At 36.0% G+C, this 16148-nt stretch overlaps 1 long non-coding RNA gene across 2 annotated transcripts; it reads left to right on the forward strand.

The window, feature by feature from the left end:
* Positions 1-5330: 5330 nt before the first annotated feature.
* Positions 5331-7483, forward strand: LOC119614543. 2 transcript variants are annotated; one of them, XR_005232336.1, is made up of 6 exons: positions 5331-5404; positions 5519-5557; positions 5634-5698; positions 6828-6884; positions 7054-7114; positions 7391-7483. It is a non-coding gene; the product is annotated as an uncharacterized LOC119614543 (long non-coding RNA). The 2 variants fall into 2 exon arrangements; XR_005232337.1 differs by having other exon boundaries at positions 7054-7109; positions 7391-7477.
* The last annotated feature ends 8665 nt before the right edge of the window (positions 7484-16148 follow it).

Below are 16148 nucleotides of genomic sequence, written 5' to 3' on the forward strand. Positions count from 1 at the left end.
TTAATTGTATATAAAAATTATACTGAAAGCAAAATGTGTCGTTTCAAATTATACAATATAGAATCATATGTGGAGTTAGATAATAGTGGCATGGGAAAATGTTTGTTATGCTCTAAAATATTGAAAGCTCATATGGGTAATATAAAACGGCATTATAACAATATACATAAACAAGCCATTTCACCTGAAGAAGATAATTCGTCACCTACGGCAAAAAAAAGAATAATCCAAAGTGTTAAGTTAAGAATGGACAAGGAAGAATTTATGAAATGTATTGTCAAAAGTATTACAGAAATGAATATGCCCTTTAGCAATTTTAATAACGAGGCATTTCAAAATTTTTTGCAACCGTGGACAGATACCTTTGGTATCAAATTTAACTCAAAATCAATTGGAGTATGCATAAATGAAATGGCAAATTTGGTACGCCTAGAAATACGCACTGCTGTAAGTAAGAAATACATTTGTTTGAAACTGGACATAGCTAGTAGAATGGAGAGAAGCATAATGGGCGTTAATATTCAATTCATTAACCAAAATTTTGAAGTTATAGTTTATACAGTAGGAATGGTCGAACTAAAAGAACGACATCACGCACAGTTTTTAAAACAGCAAGTATTAGACATTCTGGAAAAATACGGCATAAATATAAGAAACTTGACTGCAGAACATTTAGAAAATATTTTACTATTGAAGCTTAATCCTACACTTATTGAAAAAATTTCATGTTAAATATTAGAAAATTTTGCCAACATACATACGTATTATGTGGTAAAATCATTTTTATTTTGCCTTCTTGTTTGCTAAAATGAATATACGAATTAATTGTTGATGTTGAGTTTTTAAAATATTCACTGTATATACATATACATGTATTAACTTTTTGTTAAAAAAAGTTTTTTCTTTCAAATTTTTTTTTTATAGAACAAAAGAGTTTTGAACTTTTACGATAAATATTGTTTATTGTTTTTTTGTTATTTTGTATTTGAACTTATACAATTATATTTTGTTTTGAACTCATGTGTTTTTTATTTTTTAGATAGAAACTTAAAATTTTTTGTTTTTCGTTCTTAATTTCTCGTCTCTGGTTATAGGACACTTCATCAATGTACACTGGCCACATTGGAAGGTTATACATAATCATTGGGCGTGCTGATTGCATACCAGACGTAGAATATGTCGGAAACTTTGAAACGCTCATCCCATATGGAATGTCTTGGTCAAGGGGAACATTAGTAGAAATCCGTTGTTACATGGATGGCTTTACATTAGGGGGCAAAGTGGGCCTGAGGTTCTATATTGAAGACCCAGAAACAGAAATATACCACCGTTTACCTAATCATAACACAAGCTTCCAGGCAGAAGTACGAGCAATAACGGAATTGGATTAAAATAAATATGGCGCCCACAGGGCTTAATATGTATATTTGCCGAGAGCCAGAAGGTAATTAGAGCGATATCAGATGATATAATTAAATCTAAGACCGTATTGGATTGTAAGAAAGCTTTAACTGAATATTCTCCCAGAGGTAAGGTTTGCATCATGTGGGTACAAGGCCACTCGGGAGTAGTTGACAACGAAATGGCGTATGTAATAGCTTTAAAGGGAAGGGAGCTCGCGGTAGTTAACCTGACAAACGCGAAACCATTCGATGCAAGAAAAGCTGAATTAAAAATATGGATGATAGAATTCCATAAGGCCTCTTGGAATAATGAAACGGTGGGTAGAAGCACAAATATCCTATGGGGTGACTGTGATGAGAGCAAGGCGAGAAATCTCCTCAAAATAAGCAAGTCAGAGGTTAGTATGATGGTACGTATTCTGAGTGGACACACAGGATTACGAGCACATCTATACAAAATAGGACGTGCGGATTCACACGAATGTAGAGCATGTGGAGAGGACAGTGAAACTCTGGAGCACTTTCTTTGCCACTGTCAGGCATTCGCCGAAGTTAGATCCAAGCATCTTGGAAGTGATATTATTCTGGAAATAACATTCCTGGGTAACACTGATTGGAATATTCTTAGGAATTACGTCTAGGAAACTGAGTTTCTGAACATTGAACAAGTAAGAGTGTTATACTCGGCTGTCCCGAATCTTATATACCCACCATCAAATCGTTGCCATATAAAAAGACTTTGATATTTATGAATATTTTATTATCATATATCGACATTAATAAGAACGTTATACTATGTTTCCACTGGCTTGAAATCAACTAGATTTGCGTAAACTTGTTTTTGATATTCGAATTTTCGAACAAATCCCGTCATTTTATTTTGATATAACTACAGTAATGTTAATTTCCTTCAAATTTATACATTAAAAATACAAAATTACAGTTGTAAAAGTATAAATTTGTTTATTAAATACCACTAATTTTAAAATTATAATTTGTTTTGTTTTTATTTCGAAATGAAAAGTCACTTTTTCGATGAAAAACATTCAATTTGAATGGATAGTTGTATTTGCTTATCCTTGACACAACGCAGTGTTGCATAAGCAAATCTTATTCGAAAAAATACATTTTCGACATGTTTTAAATCAAATCTAGTAGGCAAATCTACACGATTTCAACTAGTTTTGCCCAAATCCATTAGATTTTCTCAAAACGCCTCAGTGGAAACATAGCATTAGGGTACTATTTGAACGAGGTCCATTAATGAGGGTTTAGCTATTGACAGTGCTTTTCCGAATTGAAAAATATATAAATTTTTAAAAACAAATCCAATTATTACAACCATAAACTGGTTTTTTGTAATAGGAGTTATATTCGTGGTAGGGTCAATTATGGACCTATCCTCATCTATTCATACAACAATTGTTTCGAATTTTATCGCTTTACTCGTATCTTATTTCATCCTCATAAAAATTGGTAGAGAGTTTTCGGTTCCTATAGAACTTATCAGTATCGAATTCCATTTCACTCACATTTTTAAGCCAGTAATGAGCGTTTTATGTCGAATTTCATAGATCTACTCGTATTTTTAAGCCAGTACTGAGTTTTAAATTCATTTTCTGAAGGGGACAAGTCATGTTTATATTGAATTTCATTGCTTTAGTCATTTTCTGAAGGGGACCTTATATGGGGGTAGGGACAATTATAGAGCGATACTCGCAAAATTTTGTAGAACTATCATGGTTCACCTTATATGGGGGGTAGGGTCAACAATGGTCCGATCCACATGAAACTTGATACAGAGATTTTGGCTCCATTGAGTTATGTGTATCGAATTTCATCACTATACTCGTATTTTTAAGCCAGTAATGAGCGTTACAGTCATTTTCTGAAGGTGTAGTGGTGTGTTGTGTCAGCTGTTTGTTTAAATAAACAAACAGACAACATAAAGACAAAAAGGAACAGAGCGGCCAGATTGCTAGCGGCGCTGGTATGCCCGCGTATTGTGCGGCTAAAGCTCGCCGGATGGGGTGGTTCTTGCCGGCAATCTGGACCACAAACACACACTAACACAAAAATTCATACCAGCATTTCGGGTATTATTAGAAAAGGGGCCAAAAGTAGTCCTGCATCTCCCTACGGTCATACCTATACACAATACGACCCTCCCTCTCGAGGATTCATCCTCGCCATGACGTCATCTTCCTCGACGTCCCAGATCTTCCCTGCAAACATTTAGTCACCCTACTTACCGCCGATTATTAGAAATTTACCACATCATATTAATGATAACAAACTTAAATTTTCATTTAAACATTATAAAGGTTTCTGTTTATTATAAAAAAAATTAACAATGTCTCATCGAAATTTAGAATTTGAGTTTTAGAAAAATTTTAAAATATTAGCAAATTTTCAATAATCCAACTTCAGATGATAATTATTAACAAATTAAGTTTTTAATAATTATGCAAATTTAGGTTTTAGCAAATTTAGTTTTTAGTTTTAAGATTTTAACAAACTTTAGTTTTTAAATTTTAACAAAATTTAGTTTTTAAGTTTTAACAAGATTTAGTTTTTAAGTTTTTAGCTTTTAGATTTTAAGATTTAATCAAATTTTAGTTTTAATTTTTATCAAATTATAGTTTTTAAGTTTTAGGTTTCAAATTTCATTTAAGTTTTTACTTCATTTAGAGTTTTTCTTCTTTTAATTCAAGATTTTCCCTTCTACTTTCAGGTTCCTCAACATGGACAGCTGGCAGGACTAACGCAAATGGACTATTGAGGAGAGCTGGTTTGCAGGTGTGGTTTTCTGTCCGTCCGTTTTATAGTCTGTTCGGGTATTTCAGGTAAGTAACAAAAAATATATATATTATAAGAACCTTTTAAATAATTTGGTTTTTTTTTTTCCTTTTTTTTTTTTTTTTTTTTGTATATACTGGTTTCCGGCAACCTATGAGTACAAATCTACCGCGACACTATTCATAAGTAGGCCTGAGCTCAATCCTAACCTTACGCGCACGCCTGGTTCAATTTCAACCAGCGGACTCGCTTCGAGCAACTAACCGTAAGGTTTGCCTATAAACGAATATATAGCTTTTATTTTTTTTGTTTACTAAATTTTTTTTATTTTTTTTTTATATATAGAAATTATCTAAAAGGACAGGTTCTGTCCGTCCTGTCGTTCGGGTAAGAGGTACACTTCTATGTCGAAAACCTTAATACCTGGGCACCATAGGACTGTTGGTGCGGATCTGCTAGAGTAGTCCCACGCTGGATGGAGCTGGCGATGGCGTGACTCAGGGTTGCTGCTTTAGTATTATGTTTCTCGCTTTATTTAGCTTTAAGATTGATTTAATTTAGTTTAAAACTTTTATGAATAAAAAAAGAATTATTTAATTTAAATGAAGATTTTTTTCTCTGACGGCCACGGGCTCCACCTTGGGCAGGGAAAAATGAAAAGACCGGCATTTTGGCTTTTAGGGACCGAGAAACCTCGGTAAACAAGATGGTTCCCTTCTATTTAATTTAATTTCAGCTATTCAGTCTTCTACAGTTTTTTTTTTCTGGCATAGTTTTGTTTTTGTTTATGTTTTCCAGCTGTCAAACTGTTTACTAATCTGCGTTGCCAACTTTTTATCTAACTTCTTCTTTTTTAAATTTTGCCCTACTACAGGGTGCACACGACAAACCGTACCATTCTGTAATCCATTTATGGATACAGAATGGGGTGGAAAAATTTGCGCCCTGAATTTATGAGTTACCCTAATTTTAAACATTTTCCTGGAATTTTGGGCATTTTTTTTATTCCTAACCAAAAAATTGCACTATGGCAACCCTTATTCATTAATGAATAAAAGTGCGATTCTGTACCGCCGTTAAAACTGGTCGTGCGGCGACGTACTCTGAATTTACTACACAGCTGTTTGAATGAAATGGAAGGGGAGGAGAGAGAATGCAAAAACGCATTCATTAATATTTTTCAATGGCGGTGATCAACAATGGTAAGTATTTGTTAATGAAATTTTTATTTTTGAATTTATTTATTTTTATTTAGAAATTTTACTGAAAAATTGTAACAAATTACTAATTTATAATATTTTATATTTTCTTTTCAGGAAAAGACGGAGGATGCTGCAGATTCTGGTGGAATATTGGTAAGTAAAAATGTATTTAATTCATTCAAGGTTAACAAAAATCCTTAATGCATTTTTTTTTGTTTGTTTCTTTCAGGAATGTGGCTACAGTTAGCTATTGGGTAGGTGCTGATGTAATTTCTGGAGTTGGACATGTGCAAGGTAAGTGACAATGAATTTTAAGTGTAAAATTTAAAATAAAGTGTTTTTTAAGTAAAAGTGCTATTAGGATTTTTTTTTTGGAAACTACAGTGTGTGTGAAAAGTGTGTGTAAAAAAAAAATTAAATAAAAGTGTTCTAAGTGAGTGTAATGTGTTATTGTGATTAAAAAAAATAAAATTTGGAAAATACAGTGAGTACAAAAAGTGCGCGGACGGACAATTAAAATAAAAAATTAATAAAACGCGAAAAATATTAGTACCGGTAAAAATTAACAAACTAAAAATTATTTTTCCAGAAATTACAGTGCGGGACAAAAGTGAAGTGTAAAACAAGATTAAAGTGAAAAATTAAGGAAAAATTAATTAGAACTATTGTGTAAAACAAAATTGTGTCTGTGAATAAAAATGGAATCTACAGTGTGCGACAAAAGTGAAATGAAATAAAAAAAATAAAAGTGAAAATAAAATTAAACTGTTGTGCGAATGAATTGTTGACGGTGAATAAAAAAAAAATAAAATAAAAACTAAAAACGGAATTTACAGTGACGATTAAAAGTGTGCGGGGTTAAAAAAAAATAAAAGTGAATAAAAATGAAAGTGAAACTGAAACTAAAGTGATGTTAAATTAAGCCGGTGTAAAACAAAAATAAAAGAATACAGTGAAAAACAAAAGTGTTGTGACACAATAAAAAAAAAAAATTATTCTATGGTGTTAAGTGAATATTCTGACCGTGTGTGTGAAGAAACTGTGTGGTGGTAACATAAAACTAATTTTGGAAAATACAGTGGCGGATAAAAGTGTGAGTTTTGAAACAAAATGTAAAGAAACTATTGTGGAAAAAAAAGTGAATTAAATAACGAAAACGGGTGTTCGCAAAAAGTGTGCTGTGAATAAATGCGTAGAAGAAAACTAAAACTCTCAAAATAAAAGTGAAAAACAATAAAAAATTTGAAAATCTTTAAAAATACCGTATTAATTCAGTTTTTTTGTAATTCATATGTTTTTTTTATATATTTTTTTTTTATTATTTTTTTTTTTTCTAATTTTTTTTTCTAATTTTTTTAACATTTTTTTTGTGTTTTTTTTTTAATATAATTTTACTAATTATGTGAATTCTCTATACTTTCAGATTAAACTTCTAGATGATCTTGAACTTCAAACTGGCCTTAGATTTCGTTTAGGATCCGTAAGTATAAAAATACAAGAAAATAAAATAATGTTACTTATTCTCCACTGTAACACAAGGACTAAGTCCACCAAAGCTCGTAGAGTAAACTATAGAGACTTTGGCTGGAAATACCCCTTGTAACTACATTAAACAAAAACTAAATTGAGTGCTTCCACTTTCTTTACAGAACACTAATCCAACACCTGAGGAAAGTGAAGTGGAAGATCGAGACCCTAGTGAAAGGTCAGGTAAGTCTCTTATTAGAGGGAGTTCGGTGGAAACGCAAGGACCAAAACCACCAAAGATTTCGGGCTGAAGCCTTAGATCTTTGGCGAGAAGTGCCCCTTGACATTTTCATTTAAAACTAAAATTCTACACTAATAGAAATAAGAGTGTTAGGTTATAAAATTTTCTAAAAGAGAATCCTAATAAACATTTTCATAAGACAATTCATAACTATTCTTTTAGAAAATTTTATTGCTAACTTTAAAATAATAAAAAACTAAAGTTTCGTTTCCCTACAGGTTATTAAGACTTCAAGTGTCCCTGAGAAGGACGAACTGAAGGGACGAAAACACCAATTAGAAGCCAAATTCAGTGTAATTCATGGGACTTGGCAAGTATTTATAATGCAATAATTAAAATTTTAAATTCATTACTATTTGAAACCCTACTAAAGTCCTTCGAACTTTTTCCAGGTTGCAACAACAAGAACAACAACAATAGAGAAGCAAATGCGAGCAGTGAAGCAGATAATCCGGGTGAGTGAATAGTTATAAAAGTAGTTGATATTAGAAAGTATATTAGGAAGACTGGACAGCTAGTTTAGGTAGCCTAAGTCGGACTCCATAGGAACCATATTTTCTTATAATACGTGCAGAATTCGGTAGTAATAACAAAATAAAGTTTAGAAAATCTATGAAACAAGGTCCTAAACTACTTGTTATTACTACTGACTTCAAATGAATTGTGTTTACTATAGTTACTGATTATATTCTGGACAAAACTGACGATTCTGTACTACAACTCATTTATATCTCAGCCAGTGACAATCTGCTTACGGAATGAACAACTACATGTTGGTCTTCCAATATGCATTGTCCCAATTGTTTCCTTTGGTATCGGCTCGCTGTAAGATCGGACTCAGATTTGCGTCATTGCCCTAGGTGACTAATAACCCTTACGCCTTGAATGGCACGGTACCGGAAGGCTTTGATGGGGTTGCACCTTCTAATAGGGTAATGACCGGTTACACATGTAATCAGCTAAGAAATGTTGGCCTTAAGTCGATCCAAACAAATAATTACTCATTCCAAAGAAGCTATGGATCTCACTGGACTACGATATAAATGAAAGTTAGGTACAGATCTCAGTACTGCTCAGGACACAACAATAACTATACCAAACAGAAATTCACTGCAAATTAGAAAAAGAAATATACAGATTAATATGAAGACTCAACAGAAAGTATTTAGGCACACTTTAGGTGACTAGTAGACGCTGCACAGTGGTATAGGAAAAAAAAAAGAGGGAAATAATTCGGTAACTTCTAAACGGTTAATCCGATTTTAATGAAATTTGGTGTGCACAAAGAGGAGGTGTTGTCGAGTTTAGGTTTTGAATTTGGACCTTATAGGCCAACCAGGGGCCCGGCGGGGGGTCCTCAAATTAGGACACCTCGGCTATGTTAAATTTTTAAAACGATCCTATTTCTTTATTTGAGTTCCGATTTAAAAATAGAATCTCCTCATCGAGCACTATAAAAAATGTCGTCGTAGCAGTAAATTATCTCTTATAGTTTAGGAGATATTCGCATTTGAATATTAAAATTTTAAAATTTTTACCGTCCTTACTTTAGTTTTTTTGATAATAGCAGGTCCAAATATTTCCGATTTTCGCCATTTTTTTTTATTTGCTTAACAACAAGTTTATATACCAAGCAGTGAAAGAATTATGTAAAAATCATGACTGAGTCCAAAGTTATAGGCATTTAAATTTAAAAAATTAAAAAAAGGCGATTTTTTGTCATTTTTTTGGGAAAAAAGTATCTTTTTCTTTTTAAGTTATCTAAAAAGTTTCTAAGAAGATGTATATAGAATTTATACTTTTTGGAAAGCTGACTTTACATAAAATACGATAAATGAAACAAAACCTAAAAATTTTTGATACCGAGGGGACCAGGTCCATCCAAAAAAACCCTATTTTTTATGGAAAATTAAATTTTGAGCAAAAATTCTCAAATCGCATAGTCGATATCAAATTATAGTGACCTGTTTTATATGACCCAATAAGTTCTTAATCATTTTGTAACGGGTTTCGATAACCCCGCCCCTGGTATGGATATAATAGGCAAAAAACCAAAAAATCCCATTTTTGGGATTTTTTAAAACTTTTTTGGGAATTCCGGGATTTCTAATAAGAAAATTCGAAATTTTTATTTAATTTTGGATTTTGAGTAAAAAAATCTACCTAACTGTAAAATTTCATCAAAAAATATTCATAAATAAAATTTTTATTGCAATTTGAAAAATTTGTATCTTCGCAAAAACTGAATAAAAAACATTTTTTAATTTTTTTTTAAAAAAAGTATTCCGCGAATTTTTTAATTTTCAAAAATTATATACAGTTTTGAAAAATAGACAAAATTACCTTTCCATTGATATATAACATGCCTACCTAATGTTTTTTAAGTGACAAATTAATTAGGGAAAACTCAGCATCTTTTAGAAAATTTACCTAGCACTATTATTTTCATCCATATATGTAACAAATTTAAGAGTTAACCTTATGGATGAAAATAATAGTGCTAGGCAAATTTTCTAAAAGATGTTGAGTTTTCCCTAATTAATTTGTCACTTAAAAAACATTAGGTAGGCATGTTATATATCAATGGAAAGGTAATTTTGTCTATTTTTCAAAATTTTTGAAAATTAAAAAATTCGCGGAATACTTTTTTTAAAAAAAATTAAAAAATGTTTTTTATTCAGTTTTTGCGAAGATACAAATTTTTCAAATTGCAATAAAAATTTTATTTATGAATATTTTTTGATGAAATTTTACAGTTAGGTAGATTTTTTTACTCAAAATCCAAAATTAAATAAAAATTTCGAATTTTCTTATTAGAAATCCCGGAATTCCCAAAAAAGTTTTAAAAAATCCCAAAAATGGGATTTTTTGGTTTTTTGCCTATTATATCCATACCAGGGGCGGGGTTATCGAAACCCGTTACAAAATGATTAAGAACTTATTGGGTCATATAAAACAGGTCACTATAATTTGATATCGACTATGCGATTTGAGAATTTTTGCTCAAAATTTAATTTTCCATAAAAAATAGGGTTTTTTTGGATGGACCTGGTCCCCTCGGTATCAAAAATTTTTAGGTTTTGTTTCATTTATCGTATTTTATGTAAAGTCAGCTTTCCAAAAAGTATAAATTCTATATACATCTTCTTAGAAACTTTTTAGATAACTTAAAAAGAAAAAGATACTTTTTTCCCAAAAAAATGACAAAAAATCGCCTTTTTTTAATTTTTTAAATTTAAATGCCTATAACTTTGGACTCAGTCATGATTTTTACATAATTCTTTCACTGCTTGGTATATAAACTTGTTGTTAAGCAAATAAGCTATTATCAAAAAAACTAAAGTAAGGACGGTAAAAATTTTAAAATTTTAATATTCAAATGCGAATATCTCCTAAACTATAAGAGATAATTTACTGCTACGACGACATTTTTTATAGTGCTCGATGAGGAGATTCTATATACGAAATTTTTTTTAAATCGGAACTCAAATAAAGAAATAGGATCGTTTTAAAAATTTAACATAGCCGAGGTGTCCTAATTTGAGGACCCCCCGCCGGGCCCCTGGTTGGCCTATAAGGTCCAAATTCAAAACCTAAACTCGACAACACCTCCTCTTTGTGCACACCAAATTTCATTAAAATCGGATTAACCGTTTAGAAGTTACCGAATTATTTCCCTCTTTTTTTTTTCCTATACCACTGTGCGCTGTCAACCAGTAGATATTCAGGAAGAAATGTCAGGACTAGAACCACCAAAGATATTGAAGCTATTGCTTCAAATCTTTGGCGTGAAAAACCCCTAACGATTTCCCCTGAAAATCTTCGACCTCATATAAACTGTTTCCGACTGGTCGGACGATTCGGCATTTTAGAAATTTTCGGGCGAATTTGGCGTTGAAATTGTTTTTAAAATCGCTCTGCTGGAAGTTACGTCGGTAGACTTCTTGACCGGGTATGAATTTGACTGGACGACATCGCGTATTATACGATTTTTCGTTGCGAGCGTAGGCCTTATGTAGATTTTCGCGAATTCTCTGCCGTATCAAATCCAATCTATCAGCATTCGGAATGACGTTAGTTTCGGGATCGTTTAAGATTCTAAGTTTTCGTGCCAACTGGTATACACTACCATGGCCAATCATGTTCATTCCGAATAAGGCGAAATAAGGCGTAACTCCTATCGACGACTGCACGGAAGACCTTAAGGAAAACTCAATTTCGGACAAATGCTTGTCCCATTCTGTATGGTCTTCCTGCAGATACGACCTTACGGCTGCTAAAATGGACTGATTAACCCGCTCGGATGCATTAGCCTGCGGCGAGTGAGTTGCCGTTCTAACATGTCTGACACCGAAATTCTTTATCATATCCGCGAATTCTTTACTTACGAACTGCTTTCCATTGTCCGAAACGATTGTTTCCGGAGTTCCGAATTTATGAAAAATTTCCGAGATTAAAAATTTGACTACGTTTCTAGTATCGGCTTTCGGCAAAGCTTTAAGGAACACAAATTTAGTCAAGTGATCTAAGACAATGAAAATGCAGACGTTATTATTTTTAGACCGCGGGTACGGACCGAGAAAATCAATGAAAATTCTTTGAAATGGGTGTTCAGTCTGAACTTCGGCTCCCATCGGTGGTCTGAGCGTAGTATTCGCTGGCTTAGCTTCCTTGCAGGTTTGGCACATTCTTACGTAATTTCTGACTTGGACATTTTGATTTGGCCAGTAAAAATATTCTTTTACTCTATAAAGAGTCTTACCGACGCCTCCATGAGACGCTTGTGGGGAATCATGACATGCTTTTATGATGTCCTCTGTCAGATCTAGCGGTACCCATAACTTCCACGCGAAATCCTCATTCGTAGCTATACCGTCGTAAGGCTTAGTACGTTTGTAAACAAAACTATCGAAGACCTTTAAATCGGGCAATTGTTCGGCATTTTTCTCGACTGTGTCTATGAGGTTACGATAATCTTCTGACCGGAAAGAAACTGAAGTTAGGTCAATGAGTTTAGGTACGTTTAACGAGATTTCGTCCATATCATAGCGAGAGAGGGTATCGGGTACTACATTTTGCTTCCCCTGCCTGTGTTCAATCGTAAAATCGTACGATTGCAGATGTAGACTCCATCTAGCTAAACGACCTGTCAAATCCTTATGACTCATGAGCCACTTCAGACTACTATGGTCCGTAATGACGGTAAAAGGCATCAATTCTATGTAGGGCCTAAACTTCTTAATCGCCAAGACTACAGCTAAACACTCTCGTTCAGTTACAGAATAGTTTTTCTGCGCTGACGTTAGTTTGTGTGAAAAGTAGGCTATTGGATGCTCTCCATCGGAATCATCCTTCTGGAAAAGCACTGCACCAATACCTACGTCAGACGCATCACACTGAACGAAGAAATGTTTGTTGAAGTCAGGATGATTAAGGAGTGGACTTGAAACTAGAGCTTCCTTGAGACGATCAAACGCGACCTTGGCTTCCTCCGAAAACTTGAATTGTTTACCCTTCTTCAGCGTTTCAAAGATTGGGGCTGCAATGGTAGCATAGTCTGGTATAAATTTCCTATACCAGCCTGTTGCTCCCATGAAGCTCCGCACCTGTCTTGCTGTCTTAGGATAAGCAAAACGAGTAATGGTCTCTACTTTGGACGGATCAGGTTTCAATTTGCCACCTCCAACTATGTATCCTAGATATCTTAACTCCTTAAAACAAAATTTAGACTTCGCCACATTGATGGTCAGACCTGCTTTTGCTAAACAGATAGATACACGTTTCAACAATTCCAGATGTGTTTCGAATTCTGGAGATACAATCAAAAGATCGTCCAGATAGACGAAAACCCTATCACGAAGTGCTGCGGGGATCACTTTATCCATTAAACGGCATAACCTTTGGGCCGCATTGCACAATCCAAAAGGCATGACCGTAAAATGGTAGAGTGGTCGTCCTGGCACCGTGAATGCGGTTTTCTCTTTACTGGACGATTCTAGTGGTATCTGCCAGAACGCGTCTTTTAGGTCGACACTAGAGATGTATATCGTGTCTCCCAAACGACTGAGCAAACCTTCGATGTGCGGAAATGGATAGGCATCCTTGACTGTCAGAGCATTGAGCTTACGTGCGTCCAGGCACAGCCTGTTTTTCTCGCCCCTGCGGACCAGAGTAACTGGATGACTCCATGGACTTTCACTAAGCTCAATCACACCGAGGTCAAGCATCCTATCGAGCTCCGCGTACATCAACTTTTGTACTGCCGGGGAGACAGGATAGTGACGATCTTTAACTGGAATTGCATCTCGAGTATCTATCGTATGCATTTCCAATTTGTTTTTCCTAAGCCCTTTTTACTGTAGCAGGGGAACATCGATATGACGAAATCTAATCTTTGTCGCTGATCCGGGGTCAGCTTATGAGTCACGACATCTAGGGTACTATCTGCCTCCTCGCAGAGACTAACTCCATTAGTCGTAAGACTCTCGAGGCTGGCAAACATTTTAAAAACCTTCATAAAATCGACCCCCAAGAAGAGCTCTCGATTCAGAGTAGGCACTAAATAGAATGTGATATCATTTACCGCATCACGAAACCTAACTTCAGCCCTGACACGACCGACTATCGGATGATTGGTACCATCTGCTGTTTTTATAACACTACTAAATTCGTGAACCTCAAGACCGGCGTCATTAACGAACTTTAGACAATTCCTACCGAGACAAGTTACCGTTGCCCCGCTATCAAGTAAACCGATTATATTTTGGCCGCCTATACTTAATCGCGTATACAGTCGTGAGTCTTCACCCTCGTAAAGTGAAGCCGACGAAATTTTATGACGTAGCCTTTTCCTCACTTTATAACGTTCTCGAGCTTTTCTAATTTTATTCGTCACTCGACCGAATATTCTACTTCTAGCTTCATTATACTCTTGAATCCGAATATGCAGGGGTTTGAGTTCTCGAAGCCGGGGCTCAGATTTGAACTCAAACTCCGACCTATTCGGATTCTTTAATATTCTCAATTGTGGTTGTTGTTGTTGCTTTTCCCTACACTGTACTGGGCCTACACCTCGGTCGACCTCGCCTCCCCAGTTCGAGACGGGTTCCGGGACCTGTTTCCCTGACATTTGGGACACTTAGGGGCCACCACGTTATCTTTACCACACCGGAAGCAAAACTGTCTGGTAATAGGCTCGGGACAGTCGACAAAACTATGACCAATGACCTTACAGTTCCAACAGGTATAGTGACTTGTGGACCGTATACCATCAACCTCCAAATCTATCAGCGACAAATCCTCCTCCTCACAAACCAGTTCATTCACCCTATGGGTAACATTAGTTCGCTGGTACAGTTGTCTTTGGTTAGCGATTAGATTCTCTGCCCGCCTCACCTCCCGACAAAACTCGGAAAAAGTTTTAAGGCGAATCGAGAACATCATTTGAGCTAATGACGGTTTTAAATTCCCTCTCATGATTTCTACAAGTTGCTCCTCCGCATATGGGTGCTGCTGCTGGTTTCGGAGCTTTATGACCGCATTGTAATAATCATCAAATGCCTCTTGCGGCAACTGACGGCGATTGAGAATCTTCATTTGTATTTCGTGCTCTTGTTCGAAACGACGGTATTGTGCTAGCAGGGCTTTCTCCAACTCCTCCCAGGTATTAATGTGGACAATTTTTCGGTAATCCCAGTACCAGTCTAGAGCGGGGCCGTCTAGAAGGAGATGGAAACTCCTCAGGATTTCATCATCAGAGCATCCGTAATCCCTCTTCAACGCTCCAACTCTAAAAATGAATTCTTGGACATTCATAGTTTTGCTGGTCCCATCAAATCTCACTCCCCATTTGGCTAATTTAAACTTATCCAAGGGCTCTTGAGGTCTTGGCATGGACATTGCCAAGTTGTAGTTTAGAGGCGGTGGCGGTTGCTGAGCGGGTGGCCCCGACCAAGTATCCTGTGGATACCCAGCCTGGGACGCACTTTGCCGTTGGAAATTGGCCTGTGGACCTTGTGGTGGCTGCGGCCATAGTTGCTGTTGCTGAATAAAAGCGTGAGCTGACGGTTGGACGTACGGCAACTGGTTTTGTGGTTGTGGCTGGTTATGCTGTTGCGCTGGGCTGTAGATTCTGGGGTTTCCCTGCGACCAAAGTTGCTGCGGCTGACTATTACACGCCGCCGGCTGCTGGATAAGCGGCAGAGGATTTTGCTGCTGAAGCAGCGACTGCTGCTGCTGGTACGGTGTCTGTACTGGCGGCTGCTGATATGAAGTCTGTACTGGAGGCGGCTGGATGCTAGCCTCTACTACTCTGGGAGCTGCTGGACCGACGGGTACATAATTTGGAGCTGGAATTAATGGTGGTGGCTGCTGATAAGTCGCCGGGCCAAGCGGCGTCGCTGGTTGACCATACCCCGATGGCTGTGCCTCCAAAGAGGTTCTGAAAGGCTGTGTAGTCGGCATTCCTTGGCCGATAGGGGACATCTCGGCAGGCACGGGAGCCGCATTACTCATCGACAGCGACAAAAACAGCTGCTTCATGTCATCTAATACTTTTTGTATTTTGTTGTCGACCTCCTTCATAAATTGAACTTGGCGCAAACCCACCGAAGCATCCACTATATTCTGGATGTCATTCACTTGGATGGAATTTTCCATCCCTTGGCCTGCCATACTACCTCGAACTTCCCTCCTAATGTTCTGCGCTGTTTCGCTTAGGAATGTCGGTGACACTACTGTCTGATTTGCACTCTCAGAACTGATGGACAGATCGTGGGTGCTGGTGTGTAGTTGTAGTCGTTGTTGTACTGGCTGTGGGATGGGTAAACGTAGCGATAGATGCGGTAGGGGTATCGGTACTACAAGTTACATTACTCGCTGTTGCCATAGCGTTGGTTTGTTGTTCTAAACGACCCGCGCGACGGGTTAAAACCATTTAAAACAATTAATACAAAATTCACACTTATTTAAAAAAAC

The sequence above is a fragment of the Lucilia sericata genome, unplaced genomic scaffold, assembly GCF_015586225.1.
Source record: "Lucilia sericata isolate MDLA Ls3-8-SP2 unplaced genomic scaffold, ASM1558622v1 Contig003042F_arrow, whole genome shotgun sequence".
In the NCBI taxonomy this organism is placed as follows: domain Eukaryota; kingdom Metazoa; phylum Arthropoda; class Insecta; order Diptera; family Calliphoridae; genus Lucilia; species Lucilia sericata.